This window comes from Geotrypetes seraphini, chromosome 2, assembly GCF_902459505.1.
Source record: "Geotrypetes seraphini chromosome 2, aGeoSer1.1, whole genome shotgun sequence".
NCBI classification, from domain to species: domain Eukaryota; kingdom Metazoa; phylum Chordata; class Amphibia; order Gymnophiona; family Dermophiidae; genus Geotrypetes; species Geotrypetes seraphini.
In genome coordinates, this window is record NC_047085.1 from 315,851,537 (window position 1) to 315,863,624 (window position 12,088).

Consider the following 12,088-nt stretch of genomic DNA (forward strand, 5'->3'; position numbering starts at 1 on the left):
TGTCCTACTAATAATGTGCTTACTTTTCAGCAGTAGCAGTGCATTCTTCGGCGTGCTTTTTACACCCTTGGAGAAAGGAAAGAAAGAAGGCATCCATGTACTCCCTAGCATCTAGGAGCAGTTCCGTAGAAATAGAAATGACAAGCTTGAAGTTTCTCCGGCATATAACAGACAAAATTCCCTTAAAAATGCTGCAGCACGAACTTTTAAAGTCATTATTCAGTTTTATTTAAATTAATTCAGAGACTCTGACCTTACTAGTTGCTAAAATATTTGCAAAGACATTTTTGTACTCATAAAATTTTGAAGAAAAAACAGACTTTATCTTAAACCACTTTACTTTAAATCACTTCATTTGATTTAGGCTTCTGAACTTTAATTATGCTTTTGCATAATCCAATAGGCTTATTATGACATCGTGTTCGTAATTGTATTTCTTTATCATTGTCCTTATGCATTTTTCATAGAAAATATTTTATTTATCCTGTATTTTAAATTTTATTTCATATTACTGTATTCCATGTACAGTGACAGGTTCTAAGCTGTCACACAGTGCCTCTTATTGGGGTTAACTGCTGATATCACCAGTCCTTTTAATGATTTTAATTTAAATTTGAGAAATGAGTTATTGCATCACACACAGAAAAATAAAAATTATATCTGGTGTGCATTCACTGAGTGCATTATCTGCACATGGGTTAAATTTACATATTAGGCACACATTTGGGTTTTCTTAGCACTCTGCAGTATTTTACATCTTATTGATTTGATTCTAGGTTACTATGCATAACACAGCTGAGCATAGGGACCAGATCTAAGTTAGGTAATACTGAGGTTCTCTTATTTTAGGGAAATCTAGGGATTTAGATATGTTTAATATATATCTAAGGTTCTATCTTTCTCTTAGCTATACTTTCTTTAGATTTTCTGGCCTTTATACCTCAAAAGTACTGGAGTTTCATTGATACCTCCATGAATAAAAGAACAGATGCAAGTTTAGTCTCTGCTCTGCTCTAGGGCTATTGCACCTGGACTAGAACAGACACTGCCTATATGCCTGCCACTGGAATGGTAAGTTTCCTGTATGGTGTAGTTTAGCCAGCAACTTACATAAATTACTTGAATGGGTTTTATCTAGGATAGTGGATGGGATTTGCTTGCATTCTCACCTGAGACTTCAAGTATGCTTTGGGTAAGATCTTCTAGGCACCTTCTTTTAAAGGCCTAGGTAGTATATTTTTCTGGCTTTTATGCAGTCAGTTCTGTTTAATTGGCATTAAAAGAATATACTTGCACAGACACACACTGATCCATAAGAATGGCAGTACCCAAAGAAACCCCCCTGAGAGCCATAGGTAAGACCACGAGCGCCCCAGGTGTGAATATCACGTGCGTAAACTTACATGCTATTCAAGAGGGATTGAGGACTAGTGGCTTGTGGCCAGTGGGGGGCGATGACTATGGGACGGTAATGGAATGGACATCAGGACATGATAGTGCAGTATTTTGTGGAGTTTTTCTACAAAAATGCCTGCTTTTCATATGATTCTGGGTAACTCTAGTTAGATACAAGCATATGTGTTAGTTAAGGCCACGCCCAATAGAAGCATACGAAAAGTTGGTGAATAAATATCTGAATATGGATGTAGCCAAGGCCAGAAAAACATATACAGATTAATATTAAGGAAAAGCATAATAATATTCTTTTTATGTACTTCGCTATTAAGCTAGATCATAGAGGAAATCAGGATATACATGAACTCCATCTCTGTTTTTCTATGTCTTCTGCTTGGCTTTACTCCATTTTGTGTTCAGCCTATATCCCTAGTCTTTGTTCAGGTTTTTCCCGCTTTTAACCTCGTGGGTCTAATTGATACCAGGTGTGCCTTAGGCTGGTTAGGAAGAGCATATTAGATTACGTATCCCAAACTGAGATATAACAAGGCTCTTTTCAAAAATCTAACACCTCCCGCTCTTTGGTACCCTGACCTTCTTTATCTTCCTAGCTCCTTTCCTATAACCCTTCATTGTAGCTCCTTTTCAACCTAACCCTGTAAACCGTGCCGAGCTCTACGCTTGTGGAGATGGTGCGGTATACAAACCTAAGGTTTAGTTTAGTTTAGTTTAAATATGAATGACATATAATGCGTGAAACTATGAATGTTTGGGGCCCCCGAATGTGTGATATGTGGTGGTATGAATGATTTGTAAAAGAAGGGGTACTTAAAGTGAAATGGTTTTTATAAGGAACACTAAGGAAAAATCCTAAAGCAACATCTGGAAATAATTAGTCAGAAACTGTTGTACCAGTTTCCAGCATAGGAAGGGGGGCATTGGAAGCCCACACTTAGGACTGTGTAGGTGTAACATGAAGCTGTCAAATTTCAGGGAGAGGGGGAAACAGCCCCTCCTTCTCCTTGACTGTGCTGACAGGGAGAGCCGAGAATTTCTCAGCACTTTTTAACAAATGCAAGTTCTCTTAATATACTTCTTTTAAAAGGACAAAAAGAATATTGGATATGTAATAAAATGTTTATGTATATTCAGAAATGAATGTAAACAAAAAATTATGATTTCTGGAACTTTTATTCCATGTTAAAAAGAAGGTCTTTGTCTAAATTTAAGTACAACCTGTGTAAGTGGATTGGCTGACAGCTAATGATGTCAAACTGGACTGAAGGTATATATTGGGGAGCTTCGAAGTATCGGGTTGAGATCGTTATCAGAAGGCCAGCATTTTGGCAACTATAACGACCTCCCGCTAACGCAACTAGCCTTTTGAGTTCCATGATGGAAAAATAAAAGAAATAAATAATTATTTTGGTAAACTTTGCATTATGCGTCATTTCCATGTTTTTGTTATTTTGCACACCTTGAGTGAAAGCTAGCAGCTTAATTGGCAACTGCAGCTTTTTGAGTGCACTGGTGTCTCATTATCCATGCTCAACGGGACATAATATCCTCCGGAAATATCATACTCAAATCCTGCTACTCTTGGCAGCATTGACTCTTCCTCTGACTTCACTTCCTGGACCCGCTTAGAAGTGACGATTACTCTGTTGTTAGCCATAGACTGGAATTCGTATATGTGCTGGTGCTCTTCGTTGCCCTCTGAGTTAGAAATTGCCAAGAGTGGTGACCCCTCCTGAGGAAGAGTGCAAAACTCGAGTTGGGGGGGGGGCAGTTTACTCAATAAGGCTGTATTCACTTATGAGCACCAGCACATACACAAATTCCAGTCTATGGCTACCGCCAGAGTAATCAACAAGCCTCCCATTCTACATTTCAGATAAGTTTGTTCTAGCTATTTTCATCTTGCTTTAGTCCACTTTGAATATCAGTGTGGTAACAGTGGGGAGGCAATGGGACAGGAAAGGCAATGATGGTCCCAACGGCAGCCATAGTTTTGTGACATCACTAAACAGTTTGGTTGAAGGGTCTGAGAACTTTCCTTTTATTTAATAATTATATTTATTAGAGCTGTGATAACAGTGGGCAACTGCTATTGAGATAGACATGAGGGAAGCCACTGCTTGCCCTGGATCAGTAGCACGGAATGTGGTTACTGTTTGGGGTTTTCCCATGTGCTTGTGACCTGGATTGGTCACCGTGAATATGGGATACTGGGCTAGATGGACCATTGGTCTGACCCAGTAAGGCTATTCTTATGTTCTTATAGGTCATTGGATTCTATTTGGTTGCCCATTTTTTAATTTGCTAAGATAATACTTCCTGTTAATAGTTTGGCTCCTCGTTTTAATGTTTTAGAAAGAAGAATAAATCAGCAAGACTGCGATTGTGAAGTTTAATATAATAGTTAAGAAAGTTGAGTCTTTGTAACAGACAGTGAATCAAGTGCAAACTTCTGCTGCTTATTTATCTGCTGTTTGATTTAAAATGGAGATTATTGAAACTTCCTTGTGAATTGTAAATCTAAGATTTTTAAATTTTCTATTCACATCTAATATGACATCTAAGGAACAGATTAAGAAATATTTATTAGAATCTTGTCCAATCTGAAAAATTTCCATCCTTTTTATAGTGCAAGTATACCATTGCCCAATTTATAAAACATATTGCTTATATGGAAGAAGATTAATATATACTAATATTTTCACAGCTCTATTTTAGATTAATAATATTTAATTACTTTAAATTATATTATATATTATATATAATTATATATATATTATATATATATTATTGGGGGGATGGGAAGCATTGGATGAACGGATGAAAAGTTCAAGTACTTTTTAGCGAAACACACTTGATTTAAGGGCACATAGTCACCATTGAGGAATAACGACAAACAACAACTACAACATTCAGATAAGTATACTGAGATTATCTGACGGTAGTATTTGTTCAACAAGGGTGGGAGGGGACAGGTGAAGGCGATGATGGTCCCCTTGTTAACCTCAATGTAGTGACATCACTACTTTTTTAGGTTATAAGGTCTGAGCACTTCACTATAATATAATTTAAAGTAATTAAATATTGTTATTAATCTAAAATAGAGCTGTGAAAATATTAGTATATATTAATCTTCGTCACAGAATACCCAAATTTATCTCCCTATAAAGTAGGTTATATGGAAGAAGGAAATATTAGTTCACTCTTTGGAGAATAGAAAATTGATGGATACTTTGAATAATATTTCTGAGATGTTGGTAGTTTCTCTCTCTCATAATGCAGACAAATAATTTTTTTGTTAAGATCTTATTTTAAATTGAAACATAAGTTGTATATGGAAAGGAAAATTCTGGTATTCCCAGATGTTTGGTGAGAAACTCAAAGGCAAAGTAAACAGTTTCTTTTGCTCTGATGTACTCCAGTTAAGGGCTAATTTTTACCTTAAATTTACTTGCAAATGCAATTACATTATAAATTTCACAATCGTGTCTTCTGAGAATCTATACCCTTGGTCATATCAAGTTTTATTATTTTTAATATACCGACCATCAACATGTATCTGGCCGGTTTACAAAGCTAGAAAGAAATAAAATTAAAAAAATAAAATAGTAACTGTATATATATGGGGGAGGAGTGAACATTAAAAGACGATAAACAAGAACTTACATGAATTTGAGGGTAATAAGGGAGATGAAAGGTCAATAAGTACATTGTTAAAAACAAAATGTAAAAGAAAGGGAGGAGGGGGATATAACATCAGGGATAGGGTCGCTTCATAAAAGCAGTTGAGAAGATTTTACTGGCTTTAGGAAAGGAGGTATTTAGATGTTATGATATGCATCTTGAAATAAGAATGTTTTTAGTTTGGTCTTGAATTTATCGAGAAGATTTTCATGACGGAGTTGAGGTGGCATGGCGTTCCATAAGGTTGGAGCAACTACAGAGAAGTTAGTTTTCCTAGTATAGTAGAATTCTTTGATGGAAGGAACAGCCAGTAAGTTTTGATCTGCTGATCTTAGGGTCCGAGAAGAACAGAGAGGGATGACAAGTTTGTCGAGAAAAGATGGAAGACGTGAGAGTTTGATTTTGAAAACCAGCATTAAGGTTTTATAGGTGATATGGTTCGTGATAGGTAACCAATGAGCTAAGATGGTTTCTTTGGCAGCCTCACCAACTGGGACCACTGGGGTTGATACAGAGTATTTGATCCTCGCATTCTTCTTCTGGCAAAATGATTTTCTCTTCTTTAAATTTTCTCTAGTGTATTAGATTATCTCAAATTTTGTGGACTTGAGCTATTATTTTTACTTTATTTCAAAGTACATTGGCTTCCTGTCCAAGCCTGAATTTTATTTAAATTTTAGTTTATTACATAAATTTCTGTATGGATCTGCACCCATTTCTCTGAATGCTCGATTTGTTTTGACAGAGATAATTAGATTGAGGAGAGTTCAGAACCCCTTTAACTCCCCTCCTCAATTAAGGGAACAAAGAGATTGAAGATGTTAGAACGATTATTGGTATTTCAAGATGCAAAAAAATGGTTACAGATGTCATTAATGCATTATCCAACATTCCAGATTATAGGTCTTTCTGGAGAGAAATTAAAACAATGTTATTTTGGAAATATGTTAAATTGAGGGTTATTTAAATGTTATGCTGTTATTTCTAATCCGTCTAGAACTGCAAAGTCAAGGCAGAACAGAAGTCAATAAATGTAATGTAATGTAGTTGATTGTTAGTTTCAGTTGGATGAGTAATTTCTCTTCCTTTTCTTTTTATCTCTACAAGCTTGTTGCTCGATTGTTATAAAAAAAAACTTATTAGTAAAATTTTTTTAAAAAACATTCTAATCATGGACGCATGTAATTGGTGCATAAATGCTAGCCCCTACTTTTCTGATTGCACAAATTTAGGGCCCCTTTAACAAAGCCACAGTAGCAATTCCCCTGTGGCAAATGCACTGAAGCCCATTCAATTCCTATGGGCTCCGCAGCTTTGTAAGAGGGGCCCTTAAAGATAGTACAAAGGCATAGAAATGTGCCTGCCAAATACAACATAATTGATAAGAAAAATTACAAAACACAATAAAATCCTCATTACATAAGGGTTCTTTTACAATGCTGCAGTAAGCACTAACACATACTTTTTGCAACTTAGAATGGCATACTGAGGGGGGATGCTCAGGCATCCCACAGAAATTTTGGCATCGGTGCACGCTACCCATGTGCTAAAAAATTGATTTTATTTTTAACACTGGGAGCAGGTCTGGTGGTAGAGAGTAGAAGTGCTCTGGGCTAGTCGGTTAGCGCAACTATATTGCCGCACACCAACTGATTAGCATGCAAACCCTTACTGCCTACAAAATAAGTGGTGGTAGGGGCCCATGTGCTAATGGCCATGCACTAATGGAAAAAATTAGCATATGGCCATTAAAAGAAAAAAAAAATCAGAAATTAGGCCATTTTATCTATGTGGTAGTTGTGAAGGCTGCGCTACTGACGAAGGGGGGGATGACAAAGAGAGAGAGGGGAGGGAAGAGAAATGTTGCACCCAATTAGGGAGAGGGAGAGAAGGAGAAGGAAGGCCAGGAAAGGTAAAGAAGAGGAAAGAAAGATGCCATATAATGTAAGCAGTTTATTGTGATGCCTGGGACTTTGAAATGTGACAATCATTGCAGTGCCCTCTAGATTGTCCCTCAGATGTGCTCAGCCAGCATTCTTAGCAAACTGTTCACAGAGAGCTGAGTACAGCAGAGGGACACTCTAGGGGGTATTGCAGTGATTGTCACATTTCAAAGTCCCAGGCACACACGTCATTATAAATGGCTTACATTGTATGGCATCTTTCTTTCCTCTTCTCTTCCTTCCCTGGTCTTCCTTCTCCTTCTCTCCCTCCCTCTTCCTAATTGGGAGCAGCATTTCTCTCCCCCCCCCCCTTCATCAATAGCACAGCCTTCACAACTTGTGGCTTTTGCTGGCTTTGGGCCTTCCTCTCTGCTATGTGGGACCCGGCATAGAGGAAGGCCTGATGCTAGCAGAGCAGCGAATTGTAAGCGCTGCCACTGCCGGAAGATCATGACACTGGCCCTTGGATCATCCCCTTATGGACTGTAGCTGTGGAGGACCACTTCTCCCCTCTCCTGCCCCTTGGTACTGTTGAGGGAGCAGCATCTTGCTGCTGGTAAGTCTACTTGCTGGTCGACTCGCTCTGCCACTCCCCTTCCCGGCATCTAATCTTTTCACCCTCTCCCCTGATCAGCATTATTTCTTCTCCCTCTTCCCCCCCCCCCCCCGGGAATCTAAGTTTAGATTTGTCAGCAGCGCAGTGATTGCCAGAGCAGCCCTGCCAACCTCAGCTCTTCTCTCTGTGGCCTGCCCCAGAAGAAACAGGAAGTTGTCAGAGAGCGGGCCACAGCGGAGAGAAACACCGGTATCATCAGGGCCACTGTGTCAATCACTGTCACCGCCGACAAATCTAAAGGTTGATGTGTGTGTGTGGGGGGGGGGGGGGGGGGGGGAGAGGATGGAAAAATAGCTGATTGGGGGAAGAGGGTGAAAACATTAGATGCTGGGAAGGGGAGCGGCAGAGAGAGCCGACCAGCCATTCCCTCAAAAGTGCCACCGCCTCAGTTGGCTGCCCCTGTGTCTAGTGGTTCTGAAACAATAATTGTTCTATATCCCTTTTCTAATTACTCCTTCCATCCACATTCTGCTCTCATTCACTTTTTCTACTGCCTCTCACCCCCCACCCTCCCCATTTCATCTGCCTTAGTTTCCACCACTTGTCTCCTTCCCCTCACTTTTTAAAATAATAACAAAATACAGGAAAATTGCCCCTCACTTTTTCTCCATGCCTTCTATTTATTCTTTCCTCACCCACTCTACTTTTCCCTTACCCCAGAAGTAGGATCCCTAATATTTGGGTCCTAGTTTACCTATTTGCCTGTACCTTAACCCTACACTGCATGAGCCTGAAACGGGGAAAGGGGGCTGTTGGAAAGAGAGGTCAGTGCATTCACTATATTACTACTAATATTTATTATTTCTATAGCGCTGAAAGGCGCTATACATTTAAGATACAATAGACAGTCCCTGCTCAGAAGAGCTAGCAATCTAATTAGATAGGACATCTCAGGGTTGGGGAGATTATGGTAGAGGAAATGATACAGTGAGTACTCGCTTGCCACCGCTAATATAACCATAATTAGTACCACATTCTCAAATATTCAAAGATGCACCCTCTGCTACCAAAGCTACTTTGCCTCCATGTTCACTAAGTCTGTATGTAATGTCCACACTGTAAATGCTTGTAACCCGTTCTGTGCGCCTTTTGGATGGATGGGCTAAATAAATGACTAAATAAATTAAAAGTATCTGACAGCAGTGAGTGGGAATTAAGAGTTGAAAGCAGTTTCAAAAAAGTGGGCTTTTAGCTTGGATTTGCATACTGCTAGGGATGGAGCAGGACGTATTGATTCAGGCAGCCTGTTCCAGGCATATTAAAGCCCTTGCTGCCTCTGCACATACAAGACATACTACAGACGCCAGGACTCTTTGCCCGTGCACCAAAATATCTCTGCCAGAGGCAGCAACTTGTCCCAGGGCCCCTAGGGGCATATAGCCAAGTTGGTATATTTGTGGCCTCTGCTGCTACCTAATAAATTCCAGTGCTGAAAGCTATTTTCCCTGCCGTAACCGGTTAACTTGACACCTCTGTCAGCATTTTGTGACTACATTCCCTGCCAGGGACTACGGATCCCAAGATTCCTGAAGATTTCGCATGTTGCCGCCGCAACACGCCTCCTAGGGGAAGAAAGAGACTGCACAGCGCGCGCGCGCCCGCCCCCCTACCAGCTGGGGTTGGTTGCATTTCCTGTAAGAGCTCCTCTAGGCGCGAAATAACTTAAACGTCTCTTGGAAGAGTTGAGGCACTCTCTCCCTCGAGTTCACTCGTATTTTGTAGCCTGGAGCACGCAGATCCTGGGCTCTACTTTCAGGCACTCACCTCTTCCGAGCAGGGCATTGCTGCACGCGCCTCAGCGGCGTTCTCCCCTCTACACCCGTCTCGGGGCAGCTCTCGTTCCCATACGGGTGACCGAGAAGGCAGGCTTTGGGGGGAGTCGGGCGTTTGGTTCCGGTTTCTCTGCCTACCTCCACGGTTTTCCTTCCGTTTCAGCCGTCACCATTTTGCTCTGTCTATTTTGGGGGTGGGTTTTTTTTTTTCTCATCTGTTCCATCTCCACGTGGTTGCTGCTAGTTTTATCCGAGAATACTTCTGCCCCCTGCCTGCGTTTTGTTCGTTAAGGGTGTGTGAAAGCAGTTTGTGTATGTAACCTTTGAATTAGTAGTTTGTTCAGTTCTGCTGTTATTCTGCAGAATTGCTGTTGATCTTATTCAAATGCCGGTTACAACCTTTTTGGTGGGCCAGGCTGCTGATTTAACTCTGCCTTTAACTTCTGCAGGTTCCCCCCCCCCCCTCTTCTCTTTTCACACGTTCAGGGTTTTAATTATTTGTCCTTTCACTGCTTAAATTCTACTATCTCGGGTTTTCTTTGGAGTAAAGAAGCTAAACTTAATTTTTACATTGGTACTGTATAGCCTTAAGGAATTTTTTAGTGGACACCACAGTGCATAAAAATAACATATAGGGATATATTTGCAAAATATTTTAAAAATATATCTTGCGTAAAACAAAATTTGATGCATATTCTGCCCAAGTAACTAATACACTTCAATAAAGGAATTTTTTTTTAATATGCTTAGAAAACTTTGTGAGCCCATCACCATAACTTCGATGAGCTACAAGGTTGCTGTCATCTTATCAGCACATAAACCAGTGGCGTGCAGTGACATTTATAGCATGGGATTCAGTATATGAGCTAACTTGGGCCCAGATTCTCAAAAATTTAATGCCGTCGCTAAACTGTTTTCTGATGGTTTAGCCTGCATTTTAGTGGCAGATTATCAAAACAGCTCTTCTCTGTTTTTAACAAGGTTTCTAGCAGTCTCTGACACTGACATGCAAATGGGCTCTTCAACATTAAAATAAGCACTCTGATGGATTCTTAAAAATCGCCGAGCCATTCTACAAAAGCAGTGTCAGCTTTTGGCGACAAATATCAGCGACTGGTCCAGGGGTGTCGGTACAGTGACAGCACTATTTTAAACCCTGGCATGGCAGTATCGGAGACTGCTAAAAAAACCAATTTGAGAATCAATTCCACCCCCCCCCGCCAAGCAACGGGAGAGATGCCCATTTTCTCCCACTGCAACACAACAGCCCCTCTGCAGCAGGAAAGATGCCCACTCTCCTACTGCCAAGCAAACCCCCCCCCCCCAGCAGTAGGAGACTTAAGTCTAACCCTAACCCCTACCCCAGTGTCTCCTCTCCAACACAAAAGGGAGGAGAGAATATAAATTATTTCTCTCTTGAGTCATATATAAGAATTGCCGCTGCTGGGTCAGACCAGTGGTCCATCATGCCCAGCAGTCCGCTCACGCGGCGGCCCTTTGGTCAAAGACCAGTGCCCTAACTGAAACTAGCCTTGCCTGCGTATGTTCTGGTTCAGCAGGAACTTGTCTAACCTTGTCTTGAATCTCGGGAAGGGTTTTCCCCTATAACAGACTGGAAGAGCGTTCCAGATTTCTGTCACTCTGGGTGAAGAAGAACTTCCTTACGTTTGTACGGAATCTAACACCTTTTAACTTTAGAGAGTGCCCTCTCATTCTCTCTACCTTGGAGAGGGTGAACAATCTCTCTTTCTCTACTAAGTCTATTCCCTTCATTATTTTGAATGTTTCGATCATGTCCCCTCTCAGTCTTCTCTTTTTAAGGGAGAAGAGGCACAGTTTCTCATTGTACGGCAACTCCAGCCCCTTCCCCATTTTAGTCACACTTCTCTGGACCCTTTCGAGTAGTACTGTGTCCTTCATGTACGGAGACCAGTGCTGGATGCAGTATTCCAGGTCGGGGACGTACCATGGCGCAGTACAGCGGCATGATAACCTTGTCTGATCTGTTTGTGATCCCCTTCTTAATCATTCCTAGCATTCTGTTCGCCCTTTTTGCCTCCGCCATGCAATATGCAGATGACTTCATTGACTTGTTGACCAGTACTCCCAAGTCTCTTTCCTAGGGGGTCTCTCCGAGTACTGCACCAGACATCCTGTATTTGTGTATAAGATTTTTGTTACCGACATGCATCACCTTACACTTATCCACTGTAAACCTCATTTGCCATGTCACGGCCCATTTCTCGAGCGTGTTTGTCACGTTGCAGGTCTTCGTAATCCTGTTTCTTCACTACTCTGAGTAACTTCGTATCATCTGCAAATTTTATCACTTCACTCGTCGTACCAATTTCCAGGTCATTTATAAATATGTTGAAGAGCATGGATCCAAGCACCGAACCCCGCGGTACTCCACTCGTGATGCTTTTACAGTCTGAGTATTGTCCATTTACCACAACTCTCTGTTTCTTATCTGCCAACCAGTTTTTAATCCACATGAGTATTTCACTCTCGATTCCATGGCTCGTAATTTTTAGAAGTAGTCGTTCATGCGGGACATAATTCTTTCTTTGTATACCACACATACGAATTCTTTGAGCGTCAGAGCTTTTACCACCCTGGCCGCCCCTGCCGGTGATAAAAAAAACCCTAAAGCAGCTTCA

The 12,088-nt window shown here is 40.8% G+C and overlaps 1 protein-coding gene across 2 annotated transcripts in view; it reads right to left on the reverse strand.

The window, feature by feature from the left end:
• POMGNT2 (protein O-linked mannose N-acetylglucosaminyltransferase 2 (beta 1,4-)) overlaps nucleotides 1-9,823 on the reverse strand; it is a 56,590-nt gene extending 46,767 nt beyond the window's left edge. Inside the window, exon 1 of one of the 2 annotated variants that reach the window (XM_033930075.1) lies at nucleotides 9,750-9,823. The gene's annotated coding sequence lies outside the window, so the exon portion shown is untranslated. Of the gene's footprint in view, nucleotides 1-9,420; nucleotides 9,616-9,749 lie in introns of those variants that run through there. The other variant, XM_033930072.1, reaches the window with a different exon arrangement.
• Nucleotides 9,824-12,088: the final 2,265 nt, after the last annotated feature.